We start from the raw sequence: 19,799 nt of genomic DNA, 5'->3' as shown, positions 1-19,799 counted from the left end.
AATAAAATGTTTCCCAGCTGTGTGTTTTGTTTTATAACACCTTGTCCTGTATTACTTGATATTTTAACAAGTATCAGGCACTCTCCAACAAATGTACAATTTTTTGCTAAGGAAAATACTAAGAAATTTTTATTAGTGAAATTTTTGTTGTAAATAATTTATAGGTTCTACATATGCCTTTAATATTCATAAAGTGGATAAAATGTTTGGGACTGGTAATGTAGCTCTGGTGGTAGATCATTTATTTTTATTTATTTATTTATTTATTTTTGCTGTGCTGGGTATTTGAACCCAAGGCCTTGTGCTTGCAAGGCAAGCACTCTACCAACTGAGCTATATCCCCAGCCCCAGTAGATCATTTATCTAGCACGTATGCAAGGCCTGGGGTTTGATCCCCATCACCACATACACACGCACACACTATTTATTTATGTCCATAAAATAGCAAATGCTTACTAACTGTTAGCAAATTATTGTATTTTCCTTTCTGCAGTTAACCTGGAAGAGTTAACTGCTGTCCTCAATATGGTAATATGGTCATATCTTGGTATGTGTTCCTTTAGCAAACTCATTCATCAGGAAATATCCAGCACTTTGGAAGCAAGCCTTCCAAATTAGCAAGGTATCAAGCCCATCTTTCTCCCTTTCCCCATCCGTTCAAAAAAGAAATAAAAGCTTATTTAAATAAATTAATTTACTTTTTGTGTGCTGGGAATCACACCCAGGACCTGTACTTGGTAGGCAAGCACTCTACCACTGAGCTATACCCTCAGGTCCCCAAAATGTTATTTTACTTTATTTTTTAAATATTTTTTAGTTGTAGGTAGACACTTCTATTTTTATTTATTTTTATGTGGTGCTGACAGTCTAACCCAGCACCCCAGCCCCTAAAAAGGTAATTTTAAACTACACGAAAAGTGGGAAGCACTTTTGACCTAGAATACAGAAAAGCATGTATACTACTTTTTATTTTTATTTTTTAGTTGTTAATGAACCCTTTATTTCATCCATTTATTTATATGTGGTGCTGGGAATCAAACTTAGTGCTTCACACATGGGAGGCAAACGCTGCACCACTGAGCCAGCCACAACCTCAGCCTCACATACACTACTTTTAAAAAAAAACTTTAGGAAAACATATTAGAAACACCAGAAATATTAAACTTCTAGAATTTAAAATAATAAGTAGTAAGGAAAGATGTATGACTACAGAAGTAGTAATTGTAATAAGCATTTGTCAGACTTAAAAATTCCTGAGGCCAGTCCTTTGTTACACCGAGCTATTTGGTTTTCATAGTGTTGACTCTTGGAATCTTCCCCCAAAAGCTTAGAGGTCAGGACCAGGTCATGGAGTTTTCAGACCACGTCTATCAAAAAAGTTTAATTTTTTAAACAAATTTTATTTGTTCTAATTGGTTGTAAATGACAGTAGAATGCATTTTTGACAGATTGTACACAAATGGAGCATAAATTTGCATTCCTCTGGCTGTACTTGGTGCTGAGTCACATCAGTAGTGTAATCATACATGTATATAGGATAATGATGTCTGTCTCCTTCTACTGTCCTTCTCAGCCCCGCCCTAACCTAACCTAACCCTAACCTTTACTCCCCTCTGCACAATCCGAAGTTCCTTCATTCTTCCCCACTAAAAAACAGTGTAATTTTTAAAAATTATCATCACTTTAAGATTTGCTTAGGACAGGGGGTATAGCCCAGTGTTAAACTGCTTGGCTCACATGCATGGGGCCATAGGTTCAATACCCATCCCCCCAAAAAAGGATTTGTATAAAAAGTTCACTTATGGATCATGTTTATTATACCTAATGATATAGGATAAAATTAAGTATTCACATTCTAAAAAGGGTATTTTAAAATAATAGCATTTAATCCTGAAACCTGCTTTGTTTAGGGTACAAATAATATGATTTATATTGTTTCAGTCTTCACCAATATCAGCTTCATGTGCTAATCAGAAAAATAGTTAAAACATTGTCAGTTTAAAAACATGACTTGTAGATATGTATAAGATACAGTACTGCTACACTAATGATACCTCCAACCTCATTATTAGGTCATTTGTATTTTTTACACAGAATTAGCCACATATCTGTATATCCTTTGTCTCTTACATGGGTGTGTGTGTGTGTGTGTGTGTGTGCTCTAAAAAGTGTTGTCAGTTATAATACTCACAATGAATAGTAGTCTTCCAAAGAATAATTATGAGACATGTTTACTTCAGTTACAATTTTATTGTAAAATAATTGAAATTTTGATGAAAAAAATCAAGTCTATATTAACATTTTATTAAGTAGCTTAGGAAGATAACTAAAACTTTATGAGCCATTATAAATCCTTTATATCTAAAGGCCTACAAGAATGTTTTATATATAATAGTATGTCCATTTCTAAAAAATGTTCCCAAAATTAATATCTTAATATATAGTTCTAAATTAGTAAAAATTTATATTAACCTAAAATTCAAAGTAGATTTTTTTAAGTATTGTTGAAAATGTCATCATTTTTTATTTTTTATTTTTTATATTTTGGGCAGTTCTTGGGATTGAACCCAGGGGTACACTATCATTCGGTTATATCTCCAGCCACCCCTCACTCTTTTTCTTTTCTTATTTTGAGACAGGATCTAAGTCACCCAGTCTGACCTTGAACTTGCGATTCTTCTGTCTCAGCACCTCCCAGTTTCTGAGATAACAGGCATGCACCACTATACTTGGCTTAAACATTTTGATGTAATAAAACATTGAACCAAGCATATGGTGCACGGTTGTAATCCCAGCAACTTGGGAGGCTGAGGCAGGAGGATCGCAAGTTCAAGGCTAGCCTCAGCAATTTAGTAAGACCCTGTCTCAAAATAAGAACTAAAGGGTTAGGTATGTAGCTCAGGGGTGTACCTCAGTGATAGAGCACTTGCCTAAGAATGCCCAGTGTCCTGGGTTCAATCCCTAGCCCTGGGGGAAATTTTTGAATAAAGTAAAAAAACAATGTATTTTATGTTCCACAAAACTAGTTGAGTATTTTTAAATGATTGTTATTAGTTTTTATATTATTACTAGTGCACATTTTAGCTATTTTTTGTCTTCAGGAACTTGTATCACTTTTGTTTTTAAAATAATATCTTACTTCAAGGTGGCCACAGTGGCGCACTCCTATCATCCCAGCCACTTGGGAGACTGAGACAGGAGGATTGAGAATTCAAAACCACCTTTGGCAATTTAGTGAGGCCTGAGCAACTCAGTGAGACCCTGTCTCTAAATAAAATACAAAAAGGGCTGGGGATGTGGCTCAGTGGTTAAGTTCCCCTGGGTTCAATGCCTGGTATGAATGAATGAAAGAAAGAAAGAAATGAAATGAAAAAGAATGGTTAGGGGTAATAAATTATGTGAACTCTAATGTAGATCCATTAGTTCTACTGTAATAACGATTATAATGGCATCTGAAAACATTTGCAGCATCAACTAGCTAGGCTTGTGTCATAACAGCTGTGTTGTGCCTTACCTCTGAAGTGTTCCTCTCTATAACAGTTGCTACTGCTTCTAAGTTTTTATTATTATTATTATTGGTTTTACTGTTAGCATATTGCAGTTCTCAGTAAAAAGTATAGTATTTTAATTGTTTAAATTGAAGCTGGGTGTGGTGATGCACACCTGTAATCCCAATAATTCGGAGGCTAAGGTGGGAAGATTTCAGGTTCAAGGTGAGTGTTTTTTTTTACAGACTGCATTTTGACTCATTGTACACAAATGGAATACAATTTTTCATTTCTATGGTTGTACACAATGTAGATTCACGCCATTCATATAGTTGTACGTGTACATAGGGTAATAATGTCTGTCTCAGTCTATCTTTCCTTCCCCCACCCCCACCTGCCCCATTTTCCTCTACACAATCCAAATCCTCCATTCTTCTCTTGCCCACCCCTGCCACCCTCCCCTCATTACATATCATCATCCACTTATCAGAGAAAACATTTGGCCTTTGGTTTTTTGGGATTGGCTTATTTCACTTAGTGTGATATTCTCCAGCTCCATCCATTTACCAGCAAATGCCATAATTTTACTCTTCTTTATGGCTGAGTAATATTCCGTTGTGTATATATATATCACAGTTTCTTTATCCATTTTATCAGTTGAAGGGCATCTAAATTGGTTCCACAATCTAGCTATTGTGAATTGAGCGGCTGTGAACATTGATGTGACTGTCACTGTAGCATGCTGATTTTAAAGCCTTTGGGTATAAACCCAGGAGTGGGATAGCTGGGTCAAATGGTAATCAATAATGTGAAAAGAGAGTCTACAAGAGTGGGAGAAAATCTTTTCCATACACACTTCAGACACAGCACTAATCTCCAAAGTTTATAAAGAATTTAAAAAACTTTACACCAAAAATACAAAAAAACCCAGTCAATAAATAGACTAAGGAACTGGGCAGACACTTCACAGAAGAAGATATAGAGGTGATCAACAAATATATGAAAATGTGCTCATCATCTCTAGTAATTAGAGAAATGCAAATTAAAACCACCCTAAGATTTCATCTAACTCCAAGTAGAATGCCTATTAACAAGAACACAAGCAATAATAAGTGTTGGCATGGATGTGGGAAAAAAGGCACACTCATACATTGCTGGTGAAGTTGCAAATTGGTACAGCCACTCTGGAAAGCAGTATGGGAGATTCCTTAAAAAAAATTTTTTTAATTGTTTTTTAGTTCCTTTTTTTTTTTTTTTTTTTTTGGTACTGGGCATTGAATCCAGGGGTGCTTTACCACTGAGCTACATGTCTAGTTCTTTTTTTTATTTTGCCAAAAAAAAAAAAAAAAAAAAAAAATTGAAGGGGCTGGGATGTAGCTCAGAGATAAAAATTCTCCTGAGTTAAATCACCAGTGTGCCACAAACAAACAAAAGTTTAAATTGAGGTTGGGGATGTATCTCAGTGGTAGAGTGCTTGCATAGTATGTGCAAGGCCCTGGATTCCATCCCCAGTACCATAAAATATTTTTTTAAAAATAACCACCACCAAACTGTTTGAAACTATTATCTGTCAGTGCTCAACATACACAAACTCTATGACCCAGTAATTCATATATTCATCAAGATATGTATGCAGTGTTGTACAGTGGAACTTTCATATTAATTGAAATACTTGATATTCTGTGCTGTTCATAGCTGTTAGTCATATGTAGATATTTGTTGAGCACTTGAAATAAGGATAGTGCAAATAAGGAACTAATTTCCAATTTAATTTAAAGTTTGAAGGACTATATATGACTACTTGCTACCATATTAGAGCAGTAAATGTTTCTTATCAAAATGATTCATAATTGTTACTATTCACTACCATTCATAATAGAAACCCAAATAGAAAAATTGTATATTTACACAATACATTAGGTAAAAGATCTATTACTGCACATAATAACTACCTCAGGACTGTAAGATATAGTAAAAGTAGCCAGACACAAAAGAATATATATTGCAATTTTCCTGTTTATCTGAAGTCCAAAACAAGATACTATTTACCCTTGAGTGAGAAGGAAGTAACTGACAGAGAGCACAAGGATTTAGGCTTCTGGGATGCTAGTGTGTTCTGTTTCTTAATCTGGATGCTAATTAATGGGTGCATTTGGTTTTGCAAAAATTAAACTGTACATTTACAACATGTACACTTTTTTAAATGTTTCAAGTAAAAGTTGTAGATTGGAAAATTCAGACTGAAGTGTCAGTATTGATAAACTTCTTAACATTCCTTTAACATATTCTAAAACTGAAAGAACATGACAATGAATGATAGCTTAGAGCATGGCTTAAAACATCCTGAACTGTCTTGATAGTGTGCAAGAATTAATATAAAATACAAGACTTTCTAAAATGAATGACTTATTCCAAGTAATGTCAATGTTGAGTGTTAACAGTTATCAAAAACTTGGTGTTTAAAGTGATAAATGCATATTTTACACACAAAAACAGTCATGTTCACTTAAAACTCAAGGTTTGAACACGATTTGTAATCAATGAAAAAAATTAGGAAATATGAATCAGCTTTAACAATAAAGAATTTGAAATGAAGACTTCTAATATTTTACCTAAGAGGGTTTTTTGTTTGTTTGTTTTTTATACTGGGATTTAATTCAGAGGCCCTCTACCACTGAACCTCACTCCTAGTCCTTTATTTATTTATTTAGAGAGCCGGTCTTGCTGAATTCCCAAGGCTGAACTCAAATTTGTAGTTGTCCTGCTTTAGAATCACAAGTCTCTGGAATTAAAGACATATGCCACCACACTGAAACTGTTTCAATTGAGCAAACAATTTTTTTTTTTTTTTTTGCGGTGCTGGGGATTTGAACCCAGGGTATTATGCTTGTGAGGCAAGCACTCTACCAACTGAGCTATATCCCTAGCCCAAGCAAACAATATTTTTAAAGGCTCATTCAAATAGTTAATACCATCTACTTTATTATTAGTGTTAAATCCAACCAGGAATTTTTAGACATTGAATTTTTTTTTTCTTTTGGTACTAGAAATTGAACTCAGGGGACCCCAACCACTGAGCCACATCCCCAGCCCTATTTTTTTTTTTTCTATTTAATTTAGAGACAGGTTCTCACTGAGTTGCTTAGTGCCTTGCTTTTGCTGAGGCTGGCTTTTAACTCAAAATCCTCCTGCCTCAACCTCCTGGGCTACTGGGATTAGAGGCGTGGGCCATTGCATCCAGCAGTCATTGAATATTTTTAATAAAACTTGTTAATACTAAGTGCAACTTAGATTTAGTCTCATTTACAAGATAAATCTATTTGACAAAATATTTTAGGTCATTTATATCAAAACTTCAATTGTTACACATAAAAGTATCTTAAAAACAAAATATTTAAAAATAGTTTAATGACTTTCATGCTGAGAAGGTAACAATCTGGGAATGAAAATATCAGACTCTATTATAGGTATCTATAATAAAGAAAAATAATTCTACTAAGAAATATATAAAATCTTTATTGAGCCAGCATGGTAGTGCATACCTATAATGCCATCAACTCAGAAGGCTGAGGCAGGAGGATCACAAGTTTGAGGCTGGCCTCAGCAACTTAGATCTATTTCAAAATGTTAAAAAAGGGGCTGGGGTTATAGCTTAACAGTAGAACGCCCCTAGATTCAATCCTCAGTATTGTGGGAAAAAAAAAACTACTAGATTTTTAACAGATGGTTCTGAGGAAGAAATCTGGAATTTCAACCAAGGTTTTAGAAAAATTTCCAAATATTTTAATTTTGCACAAAACCACCAATTCTGAATATCTCTAAATAAGATATAGGCGAATCATCCTCAGTGTTTTCCCAGTAAATTCTTTATTTACAATCATTAATTTATGATGACAATTAAAAATTTTCTTTGAGGAAGTCAAATATCTGAAGAGCTTAAAATTGTGATAATAATTGAAATTATAATTTTACTTTATTGGGCAGCCTGTAGTGGTAAAACTGCACAGCAACTTAGAAACGTATCAAGCTTTGTATATTTTCTTCATTAGAAAATTTGAAGTTAGAGCAAACATTCAGAATATGAAAATACTGTTAGAAATATTTTAGGGTGCTGGGTGTCATGGCACACAGCCGTAATCCCGGCTACTCAGCAGGCCAAGGCAGGAGTATGCAAATTCTAGAACAGACTGGACAACTTAGCAAGACCATGTCTCAAAAAATAAAAGGGGGACTGGGGCTGTAGCTCAGAGGCAGAGTGCTTGCCTAACATTTGAGGCATTGGGTTTGATTCTTAGCACAAAGGCATTCTGTCCATCTGTAACTACAAAAATTTTTTTTTAATAAAAGGGACTGGAGATGTAGTTCACTGATAGAGTGTCCTTGGGTTCAATCCCCAGCATTGGTGGAAAAAAAGTGAGATTTTAGTGAAAAATCAATTTTGAAAAGTATTTTAGGGAATAGGGATATAGTTCAGTTGTAGAATATTTACTTAGCAAGTACAAGGTCCTGGATTCAATTTCCAGAAAACAATCCCCTGCAAACAAAGAAACAAAAATGTCAGGTTTTTTTAGGTGTTAAAGAAAACAGTGTTATTAAGTATTATAAATTGATAAAAACTAAAAGTGATTGAACCTATAAAACTAAAAGCATTAAAAACTAAACTGAGGAAATACAATATGCCATTTGAAGTAAAATATAGAGCTAAATCCAAGGGAAACTATTATCTAGTAATTGTATTAGAACATTTTGATGTTTCCTTTCTGTGATGACTAATTTTATTTATAAACTTGACTGGGCCATAGGTTGCCCAGATTTTTGGTCTAACATTATTTTGAGTATTGGGTGTTTGTGTGAAGATGATTTTGGATGAAATTTACATTCAAATGGATATAGACTGAGAAAAGTAGATTGACCTTTCCAGTGGGGTAGCCCTCATCCAATCAGTTGAAAGCCTGACTAGACCAAAACAGTCTAAGTTTCCTCTACCATAGAGAATTCCTCCTGACTAACTGCCTACAAGCTGGGACATTTATTTTTTCCTGTTTTGAACTCAAACAACAGTTATTCCTGGATCTCTAGCCTGTCAGTCTTGAGAATGGAACTGCTCCATCACCTCGCCTGGGTCATCACTTGCTAGTTTACCTGAAAATCATGAGATCTGTCAGCCTCTATAATCACTCTTTAATAAATCTTTTTCTATGTATATATACATCCTGTGGGTTCTGTTTCTTTGGAGTCACTAATACTCTTTTTTTCCTATGTGTAGTCTTAATACATGGACATTTTATAGAAGTATTTTTTTAGTGCATTTTATATAAAGATACAAAGTATGCTTTAGTGTTTGTTGACTTCCAGAAAACTATATGAGAGAAAATAGGACTCAGTTAAAAATGAGATAACATAGATATAAAATTACATTCCCCCCAACCATTTAAGGTAATACAAAAATAGATAAAATTGGGGTGGGGTTGTGGCCCAGTGGTGGAACGCTTGCCTCAAACATGTGAGGCACGGGGTTCGATTCTCAGCACCACATAAAATAAATAAAATAAAGATAGTCTGTCCATCTACATCTTAAAAAAAAAAAGGTAGAGGGCTGGGGAGATAGCTCAGTTGGTAGAGTGCTTGCCTTATAAGCACAAGGCCCTGGGTTCGATCCCCAGCACCCAAAAAAAAAAAAAAAAAAAAAGTATGGGCTGGGGAGATAGCTCAGTCGGTAAAGTGCTTGCCTTGCAATCACAAGGCCCTGGGTTCGATTCCCAGCACCACAAAAGAAAAAAAAAAAGGTAAATAAATAGATGAACTTAAGTTTTCTTATGTAATATTAAATTTTCTTATGTTTAAGGCACAGGGAATGCAAGGCTTTCTGTTAACAGGTCAGCATATTATGAACAACTTGTCACAGAATATGGTTGCCTGAAAGCTTAGCTTCCCTCACCCCTGAGCACTTTTTCTCCAGTTACTATTCTTCAGAACTGGATGGAGATTGACACCCAGTAGAATTTCACACGTTCCGGTGAATTGGTCCTGTAAGTCTGTCAATGTAGTCTTGATTGACACAGGGGCTGATGACTCTTTTTGATCTGGTGTTTTTCATTTCCATGCATTTTGGTAGATTTTACTACATGTGCACATGTTTTTAAGTAATATACATAGGATTGTTTTTCATGTTTTAAAATTTTATGTCAAAGGTATCTTTCAGTATTTGGCATCCTCTTTCATCTGTGGAGATAAAAATAGCTATAAATTTATTCATTTCCACTGCTGTCAAAAATATCCTTTTTTGTTATTTATCTATTCTGTAGTAGATGAAATATTAGGGTTGTTGCCATATATCTGCTGGTATATACAGTGTAGCTATGAACATTCTTTTCCATAGTACTTTGTGCATACAAGTAACATTTCTTTTAATGGAGAATTTACCTAGAAATAGAATCTGCACATCACACTATTTTCCTCAATATAAGTGGCCAAATTGCTTTCCAAAAGAAGTCCTTACCAAAAAGTTTCTTTTGCTTCATCAATTCGAAACCAATGTGTGACAATCTCAGAATTCTTAACTTTTGCCAATCTAATGGTATCTCAGTGTGACTTTAATGTCTTCAGTTACTAATAAAGTAGAGCATCTTTTTGTATGTTTGTTATACATACAAAATATCCAAGTTTTCTTTTCTCTGAAGGGCACTTGTACCTGTTCATACCCTCTGTCATTGTTATTTTATCATATCTTAAATTGTCGTTTTGTATTAATTTTTAGAAATTCTTTATGTGTTCAAGAAAAAAATTCCTGCCATTTACATTTACAAAAATATTCTCCCAATCTGCAAATTGTGTTTTTACTTTGTCTATTTTTATTTTTATTTTATTTTATTTATTTTTTTATGCTGGGGATCTAATCCAGGAGTGCCTTACCACTGAGCTATATTCCCAACACTTTTTATTCTTTATTTTGAGACAAGTTCTCACCAAATTGCTGATGGTATCGCCAAATGCCTGAGACTGGCTTTGAACTTGTGATTCTCCTGTCTTAGCCTCCTGAATTACTGGGATTACAGGAATGTGCCACTGGGCCTGGCTACTTCATCTATTTTAGACTATTTTAACATAGTTTGTCTTTTTTGTGTGTTAATTTTGTTTAAAAAAAAAAACTTTTCTATCTTAAAATTATAAGGATATTTTTGTACCCTCAGCATTCCCTTATATAATTATGTAACCTATTATATAATTATGTATTACATACTATATTTAATTGTTTATAGCTGTTCCACATCTGGGATGATAGGACAAAGTGGGTAAGGAATCAATGACCTAGACGGTAAAATAAGACAAACATTATTACCCTATATACATGTACGATTATACTACTGGTGTGACTCAGCACCATGTACAGCCAGAGGAATGAGAAGTTATGCTCCATTTGTGTATGACGTGTCAAAATGCATTCTGCTGTCATGTGTAACCAATTAGAACAAACAGAAAAAATGAAAAAAAAAATCAATGACTTAGCCAGGTGTGGTGGTGCACACCTGTAATCCCAGCAGCTGGGGAAACTGACGCAAGAGGATTGGATTTCAAAGCCAACCTCAACAATTTAGTGAGGCCCAAAGCAACTCAGAGAGACCCTGTCTCTAAATAAAAAAAGGACTGGGGATGTGACTCGGTGGTTAAGTGTCCCTGAGTTCAATCCCTGGTATCAAAAAAAAAAAAAAAAAAAAAAAAAGAATGAATGACCTTCATTTCACATGAGTTTTTTTTCCATGTTAACAGTTCCAAAGTTAAGAATATATGATTCATTTATGTTCAGCATGCTTCTTTTTGCTATTATAAAGTCTTCCAAGGATAAATTCACACTGTCATGAAATTTACCTGTCTCGTCAGAATTAAATTTGGCTTACAAGTCATTCTTCCCTTCACAGCAACATACTCATGAACAGGACAAATGTCCTCTAGACAGAAGATATTAACAGCTTTCCAATATCCCATCATAAAATATTTCTTGATTAATTTTAAAGTAATAAATTTCCTTTGGCCTTATCTTTAAAAGTCCACAATCTTCTTCATCCTGCCCTTAAAAATATATATACTTATTCCCTCAATTTGCATGGGTCCTTTGAATAAGCAGAAGAATGTGGACACTCAGCTTAGCTTGAGGTAAACATTGATCACATGCACTGAATTGTTGGGCAGGCTTACCAGAAGTCTGTTTCCATGAAGGCCTGAAAATCCTTTTAGGGCTAAACTCATCCTTGTTGGAAGACTGAGCCAGGTATAGTGAGTTTGGTGCAGTTGCAAACCGTTAGTCTGAGGAGGAAAACAATTCTGTCAAGACTACTATTTGGATTGATTCCCAGGCCAACAGTACACACCCTGTCCCCTCTTTCCCAGATAGAAAACAGGATATGACACTAACGCCAAAGACCTCAGCAGGGATTTTAGATCATATAGGGTAGGCTTCCTTGTCCACCCTTTTGTCTTTAAATGTTTATGCTAAAAGGATAGGCCTGGAGCCAGACTGTCCAGCTTCCAATCTCAGCCTCACCAGTTAACTAGTAGACTTCTGGCACGTTATTTAACTTCTTCTGAGCCTCAAAACAGTATATGAGAATAATAAAAGTCACTATTTGAGTTATTACAGTTGTAATGAAAATTTAATGGTAATATGTATATGAATGCATGTGTGTATACACACATTTATAGTTATAAATGTGTATAAATACGTCTATTTTCCAGTTCTGTATACCCATTAGATATTTTTTGCAGGGGCGGTTCTGGGGATTAAACTCAAGGACACTCAACTACTGAACCACATCCCCAGCCCTATTTTGTATTTTATTTAGAGACAGCATCTCCTTGAGTTGCTTAGCGCCTCGCTGTTGCAGAAGCTGACCTTGAACTCTTGATTCTCTTGCCTCAGCCTCCTGAGCTGCTATACCCGGCTGGATAATTATGTTTTTGCTTCTTTTTAGTGCTTTTCATTTTTTACTTTTAATGATTTAGGTCCTGGGAGTGATAAGCACATATAGTATCCCAATCTTAGTTTCTAAATTCCATTCTCCCATAAAAGAACCAAAACTTGGACTGTCTCTAGCTTAGTGGTTTCTTCAACAAAATCCCCAAGACTCTTTGGAGAAATGATTGATTTCAGGACTGGGGCAGAGAAAATAAAGATGACTCTGAAATATTGTTTTGTGCCTTATCAAAGGCCACGGGAAGGTTGGTGCAGTAGTGCACCTATATAATCCCAGCTACTTGGGAAGCTGAGACAGGGCTGCAGTTCAAGGCCAGCCTGGGCAAATTAGTGAGACCCTACCTTGGAATAAAAAGGGCTAGGGATGTAGCTCAGTGGTAGACTGCCCCGGGGTTCAATCCCCAGTACTATAAAAAAAAAAAAAAAAAAAAAATCACAGTAACCTGTTTGAAGGGGCTCTCACTGAATAAATCTGGGATGATTTGAGCAACAAAATTAATGAGAGCAAAGGAATATATGCTATTGAGTAAAGAATAAGACTGCATTGAGATAGAGCGAGCACATGGGAGTGAGTGAGCAGGGACTGGGCATGAAAATATAGTAAAATGATAGCAACTGGTGAATCTGGGTGAAAGGTATCCACAATAACTCTTAGTACTATTTTTGCAAATTTTCTGTCTGAAATTAAGCCAAAGAAAAACATGTAAATTTTAAAAATATATGTAAAAGAACTTAGAATGATGCATGGCACATAAGAAGTGTGTGTGTCATTATTAGGATGGAGTGGAGACCTAAGTTAGGTGTGGATATTAGAAGGAGAGTATAAGGAACATAAAGGCAGGTGACATTTTCCTTAGATTTATCAGAAGTCCTTGTGATAGTTAAGTGTCTGACATAACCTGGATATGTATGCTTTTTTACTTCAAAAAAATATAAAAGCATATGATCTTAAAGTGGAAAGTAAAAAATAGCTTTTTATTTGAAAAGAATGAAAAGATGTTGTAGGCAGATCATAAGCACACCATCTGGTTAGCTCAAGAGAAATCCTCAGAGCTCAGATTTCACATTTTTATCAACCATGCCTGGTCTAAGATAAACCTCCCTAAGCTAAAAATATAGAACAGTATTTGTTCTGCTATTCATAAGTTAGTTGAAAATGCCACTCAACTGCAATGCTTAAAAGAGCCCACTTATCTGAGAATCAGAATCCATTGAGGTTTATATTTCTCAAGTTCAAATGTTCAATGCCACGTGGGACAAGTAATCAAATAAGAAATGGGCAAGTTGGTACAGTAATGGTATCTGTAAAACTGAATAAACTTTAGATCTTTAAAAAATATGATCACACTCAGTGATCCTCAACCAGGGACGGTTTTCCCCCCAGGGGACATTTCACAATGCCTGAAGACATTGTCACAACTGAGGAGGGAGGTGTCATTGGCATCTAGTGGTAGAAATCAAGAACGCTGCTAAATATGCTACAGTGGGACTGGGGATGTAGCTCAGTGGTAGAGCATCTCACTACCACATGTCAAGCCCTGCATTCCATCCCCAGAAAACGCAAACAAATGTCCTTACAATGCATAGTACAGTCTCCACAGTGAAGAATTATCCAAAATATCAACAATACCAATGTTGGGAAACCCTACATTAAATACACATTTTTAAAATTTCAAGCATAGAGCTAATGGGGATAGAAAAATGCTTCTAGCCCTGTCTTTATATAGAATATTACCAACTAACCTGGTGCCTATGCATAATGTGTACTCGATGTATATTTGTTTAATCAATCATTGAAAAACTAGTGTTCATCTTACTCTATGAGTATTTGTTAAGTTTTTCCCTTCATTTATATGTGCACTAAAATGGGACCAGAACCTTCTACTGCACCATCACCATATCTCAAAATATGGCAAAGAAAGGACTAGAGAGATTTTCATATAAGTTAATCAACTTGACATTATGGGACATGCCTCTAATCCTAGCTACTGTGGAGGCTGAGGCAGGAGGATCAAGAGTTCAAGGCCAGCCTCAACAATTTAGTGAGCCAATAGCTAGATTGTGGAACCAACTTAGATGCCCTTCAACTGATGAATGGATAAAGAAACTTGGTATATATACACAATGGAATATTACTCAGCCATAAAGAAGAATAAAATTATGGTATTTGCTGGGAAATGGATGAGGTTGGAAAATATCATACTAAGTGAAATAGGCCAAGTCCAAAAAACCAAAGGCCAAATGTTTTCTCTGATAAGTGCATGACAATATATAATGGGGGGGGGTTTGTGGGGGGAAGAGAAGAATGAAGGAACTTTGGTGTAGAGGAAAATGGGGTGTGGGGGACAGAAAGATAGTAGAATGAAACAGTATTACCCTTTGTATATGTATGATTACATGAATGGTGTGAATCTACATTGTGTACAACCATAGAAATGAAAAATTGTACCCCATTTGTGTACAATGAATCAAAATGCAGCCTGTAAAAATAAAAAAAATATTTTAATAAAAAATAAATGAATTAATTAAATAAATAAAAAGGGCTGGGCATGTTGCTCAGTGGTAAAGCACCCATACTGAAAATAGAGAATACAAAAGTGAATTAAAGAATTTGGAAGAAAACAAATTTGACTTTTAGGCTACAGAGTTTTTAATGTAATAAAGATATTTGTTAGGTGCACTGGGTTGTGGCTCAGCAATAGAGCACTTGCCTAGCACGTACGAGGCACTGGGTTCCATCCTCAGCACCACATGAAAATAAATAAAGGAATTGTGTCGAACTGCAACTAAAATATAAATATATATAAATATAAAATATATAAATGTAAATATATTTTTTAAAGATATTCAAATTGTATTCAGAACATGGAAAAGAATTCAGCCCTGTGAGAGCTCACATTCTGTGCAAATCTCTAAAGTTCTTCAGGTCACAACTACTTGCCCTAAGTAACTGTGGGGAAGATAAAGCAGTTCCCCTCCTCCCTGCTCATTCTGTACTGAAGGAAAGTGAAGGGGCAGGATGTTACTTATCCATGGTGCACTCTCCAGCGAGTGCAACCTGGAAAGCACAACCCTGACCCTTGTTGAATGGAGAAGACACCGACTACTGAGAGTTCCTCTATCCTATTTATACAGCCTCTGTCATGACCCCAACCCATACTGACCCAAGGGCCATTCTACAACTGAGCTATGTCCCTATCCCTTTTTATTTTTTATTTTGAGACAGTCTCACTAATTTTCCAGGCTGGCCTTGAGCTTGAGATCATCCTTGACTCAGCCTTCCAAATTGCTGGAATTATAGATGTCCATCCCCCCAGATATTATTTGATTTGATTTCTTTCTAGAAAAGGCATTTTCTAGAAAACTTTCATCAATCTGTAGAAAAACCTCAGGTTGTTTTCACAGGTCTTAGATTGATTTGAAAATCATGTTCAATGAATTATATTCAATGACTACCTCATTTGTCTAGAAATTTCTTTTTTTTTTTTTTTTTTTTTTTTGGTACTAGGGATTGAGCCCAGGGTCTTGTGCTTACAAGGCAAGCACTCTACCACCTGAGTTATATCTCCAGCCCTATCTAGAAATTTCTAAACAAGTGATAATTACTTAGGGAATACAATGGTAAAAGCAAAAGCAAAAGTATTAATATTTTAAGAAACTATCACCAAATTTCTTATTTATTTGATTATGTTTTGTTATAGACTATATTTTAAAATATCCTATATCCAACCATAGTTCCCCCCACATTCGATATGCTAAGAACAATATCTATTTTTAGTCCAACTTGGCTCTTATTTTTATTAATTGTATTGAGAAATTAAATTAATATTTGCAATAGTTAAAAATTAACAAATTTAGACTCATAATAAAATGCCACAGCCCCACTGCCAGGTCTTCCTGCTTCTTGCTCTGGTGTTGTTTTTCAGAGGCAACGCCTTTGGTTTCAGGTAGTCACTTTATAATCCTGAATAATATTTCCATGTTAATATTTCTCTCTCTCTCCTTCTCTCTCTCTTTGTTTTTTTGTTTTCAGTACTATGGACTGAACCAGGGATGCTTTGCTACTGAGCTACATCCCCATCTCTTTTTATTTTTTATTTTGAAACAGGGTCTAAATTGCTGAAGCTGGCCTTGAACTTCCAATCCTCTTGCCTCCGCCTCCCAAGTCTCTGATATTTCTTAATGTATCAAATTTAGAAATTTAGATATGTATTTTACTCCTACTTTTGAAAGGCAAGGATTTGCTTACCACAGGATCCTCACATAAAAAAAAAAAAAAAAAAAAAGAAGACGAAGAAGAAGAAAAAAGAAAGAAATTGGAAAAAGAAAGGTAGGTAAAGACTTAACTAACTAAACCACTCTCCCTCCTCCCCATCTTATTTATTTATTTAATTTTTTGCAGGGATTGAACTCAGGGGCACTCGACCACTGAGCCACATCCCCAGCCCTGTTTTGTAGAGACAGGGTCTCACTGAGTTGCTTAGCGCCTTGCTTTTGCTGACGCTGGCTTTGAACTGGTGATCATCTTGCCTCAGGCTCCCAAGCCACTGGACTTACAGGCCTGCATCACTGTACCCAGCTGTTTAATATTATTATTATTATTTTGTTTTTGATACTAGGGATTGAACCCAGGGGTGCTTAACACTGAGCCACATCCCCAGCCCTTTTTCATTTTTTATTTTGAAACAGGATCTTGCCAAGTTGCTTAGAGCCTCACTAAGTTGCTGAGGCTGACTTTGAACTTATGATCCTCCTGCCTCAACCTCCCAAGTTGCTGGGATTACAGGCCTGCACCACCATGCCCAGCCTCCTTGCCATTTTAAGTAGTTACATAATCTTTATTCTAGTGGAAGTCTTTATCACTTAAAATAAGATACTTAACTTCTTGTTTCTCGTTCAGCTTCATAGCAGTTCCTTGTCTGCCTAGGGTGTAAAAATGAATCTATTTCTACATCCTACATTCTTTCTCTCCTCTTCTTCCACTCAACCTCAGTCAACTTTACTTTCACTTTCTTTTTATTTTATAGCATCAAGGTTAATGACAACTACACCCTGTTCTGTAATTATAAATAAATATTCCATGTTTTGTCTGCAACTGGTTCTAACCTTTGAACAGCAGCAAGCAATATTTGCTTTATCATCACTATGCAAACATTACTTCAAGCAGAACTACCCTGGCCATTTCCTCCTTCATAGTATAGGAGAGAATGTCCTTTTCTTTAAATTCTATCAATTATTCAAAATCAAGCCAGATTTTAGTTTGCTGCGTATCTACTTTGTTTTTTCGTAGTGCAGGGGCTCAAACCCAAGACCTCACACATGCTGGGCAAGTACTCTACCACTGAGTCATACCCTCAACACAGTTTGTTTCTTATCTAGAGTATGGCTTTCATGTGAATATTTTTTTTCCTATAAATTTCCAATTGCCCTTCTCTTCCCAAATAAGAAATTTGGCACTATTTTCTTAAAATATTAAGAAGCACGCACTGCCTCCTTTGACTCCTCCATGAAGTACATTCCGTTCTTATTCTTGAACACTTCTTCCTTGGAGCCCACTGTCCTACCTGCAGTGCCTGCTACATCTTGGCGTTGATCTTCACTGTTTTGTTTGTTGTGCTCCTTGAATCCCACATCTTCATCTTTCTTGATTTTTGCCAGAATACATCAATATGTTTTACAAAGGATTTGTTTTCTAATTTAGAACATGTCCTTGACTGTCCTCTCTAAAAAGAAAATATATATCCACACATATTAATTTCTTCTCCTTTGAATGTTCTCACCATTTGAGAGTATCTTCCAACTTTCTTCCTAGAGTCCTTGCAAAAGAAGTGTCATTACTTTGTATATTGTCAGTTTCATAACATTGGTTCTGTAAATGGTAATTCCAATTTATAGGATAATAATGATATGATTGTTCCAAATTATATAATAATATAATAATAATCCAAATAATATGGAACATCTTAATATATATTATGTGGCATAAATTTGCCAGTTTCTATAGTGATCAACTATGAGTTTGATCGAATTTTTTCAAATTGTTTTGATTTTAACCATATTTTTCTTTTCTTAGTATTTTTCAATAACAGATGAACTTAGTGTAAGGGTATGTTCACAACAATTGTAACAATTGTATTTTCAAAATCTCCAAATTTGAAGATCACATATTATGTATTTACTTATTTATTTTGATCTTTTTGGTATCCATGGTTGGACTTGAGGAATTTGTTCTGTTTTGTTTTGTTTTTAATAACGGACATGAGTTGGGCATGGTAGCACATACCTGTGATCCCAGCAGCTAGTTGGCAGGGAGGATTGAGACAGGAGGATCAAAAGTGAGGGCCAGCCTTAGCAATTTAGCAAGGCCCTAAGCAACTTAGTGAGACCCTGTCTCATAATAAAACATAAAAAGAGCTGGGGATGTGGCTCAATGGTTAAGTGCCCCTGGGTTCAATCCCCAGTACCAATAAATAAATACATAAGGTAATACATTTAATCTAAAGAATTTCAGCATTTTTTTTGGTAGATTAATGTTTTAAAAAATGCTATTGCTGGGGCTTGGAATATAACTCAGGGAATATAACTCAGGGGTAGATCATTTTCCTAGCATGTTCAACTCAAGGACCCTAGTTCAATCCTTAGTACCCCCCCCCCCCAAAAAAAGAACCGTTTCTGGAAAATGTAGTTTAGAATAGGATTAACCTCTGAGTCCAAGACTAACTACAGGCAATAAAGAAGGAGGCTTTTAAAAGGGATTCATAGGACTGGGGATGTAGCTTAGTGGGATGGCACTTGCGTAGTACATGTAAAACTCTGGGATCATCTCCAGCAGCATGAGGGGGAACAAAAAGGTATCCATGATCTCAAGGACCTTTTCTACCATAAGATAGGAATAAACTAGTGAGACTGATCAAACCTGAAAGATTTGTCACACGGGTATGATAGCTAAGAGAAATGTTGAGGGTATCCATTGCAAACTGGAATCTAAAACCAAGAGTTGGCTTGGTGGCACACCTTGTAATCCTTGTAATACCAGTTACTTGGGAGACTGAGGCAGGAGGATCACAGGTTCCAGACCATCCTGGGCAATTTAGCCAATCCCTGTCACACAAAGTAAAAGAAGGGCTGGGTGTATAACTCGGTGGTAGAATACCTCCGTACCACAACAAACCAAAACAAGCAAACAAAAAATACACAACCTTTAAATGATAGTCCCCACAGCTGGAAGATTTACAGAATTTGGAAGACAGGTTTCTCAGCTGCAAACAAATAATAAAGGTAAAAGATCACCCAATCAATAAAAACTAAACAGTTTATGCAGAGATGATTTTTGACACATTTAA

This window comes from Sciurus carolinensis, chromosome 13 (assembly GCF_902686445.1).
Source record: "Sciurus carolinensis chromosome 13, mSciCar1.2, whole genome shotgun sequence".
NCBI classification, from domain to species: Eukaryota; Metazoa; Chordata; class Mammalia; order Rodentia; family Sciuridae; genus Sciurus; species Sciurus carolinensis.
This window is presented reverse-complemented; position numbering follows the sequence as displayed.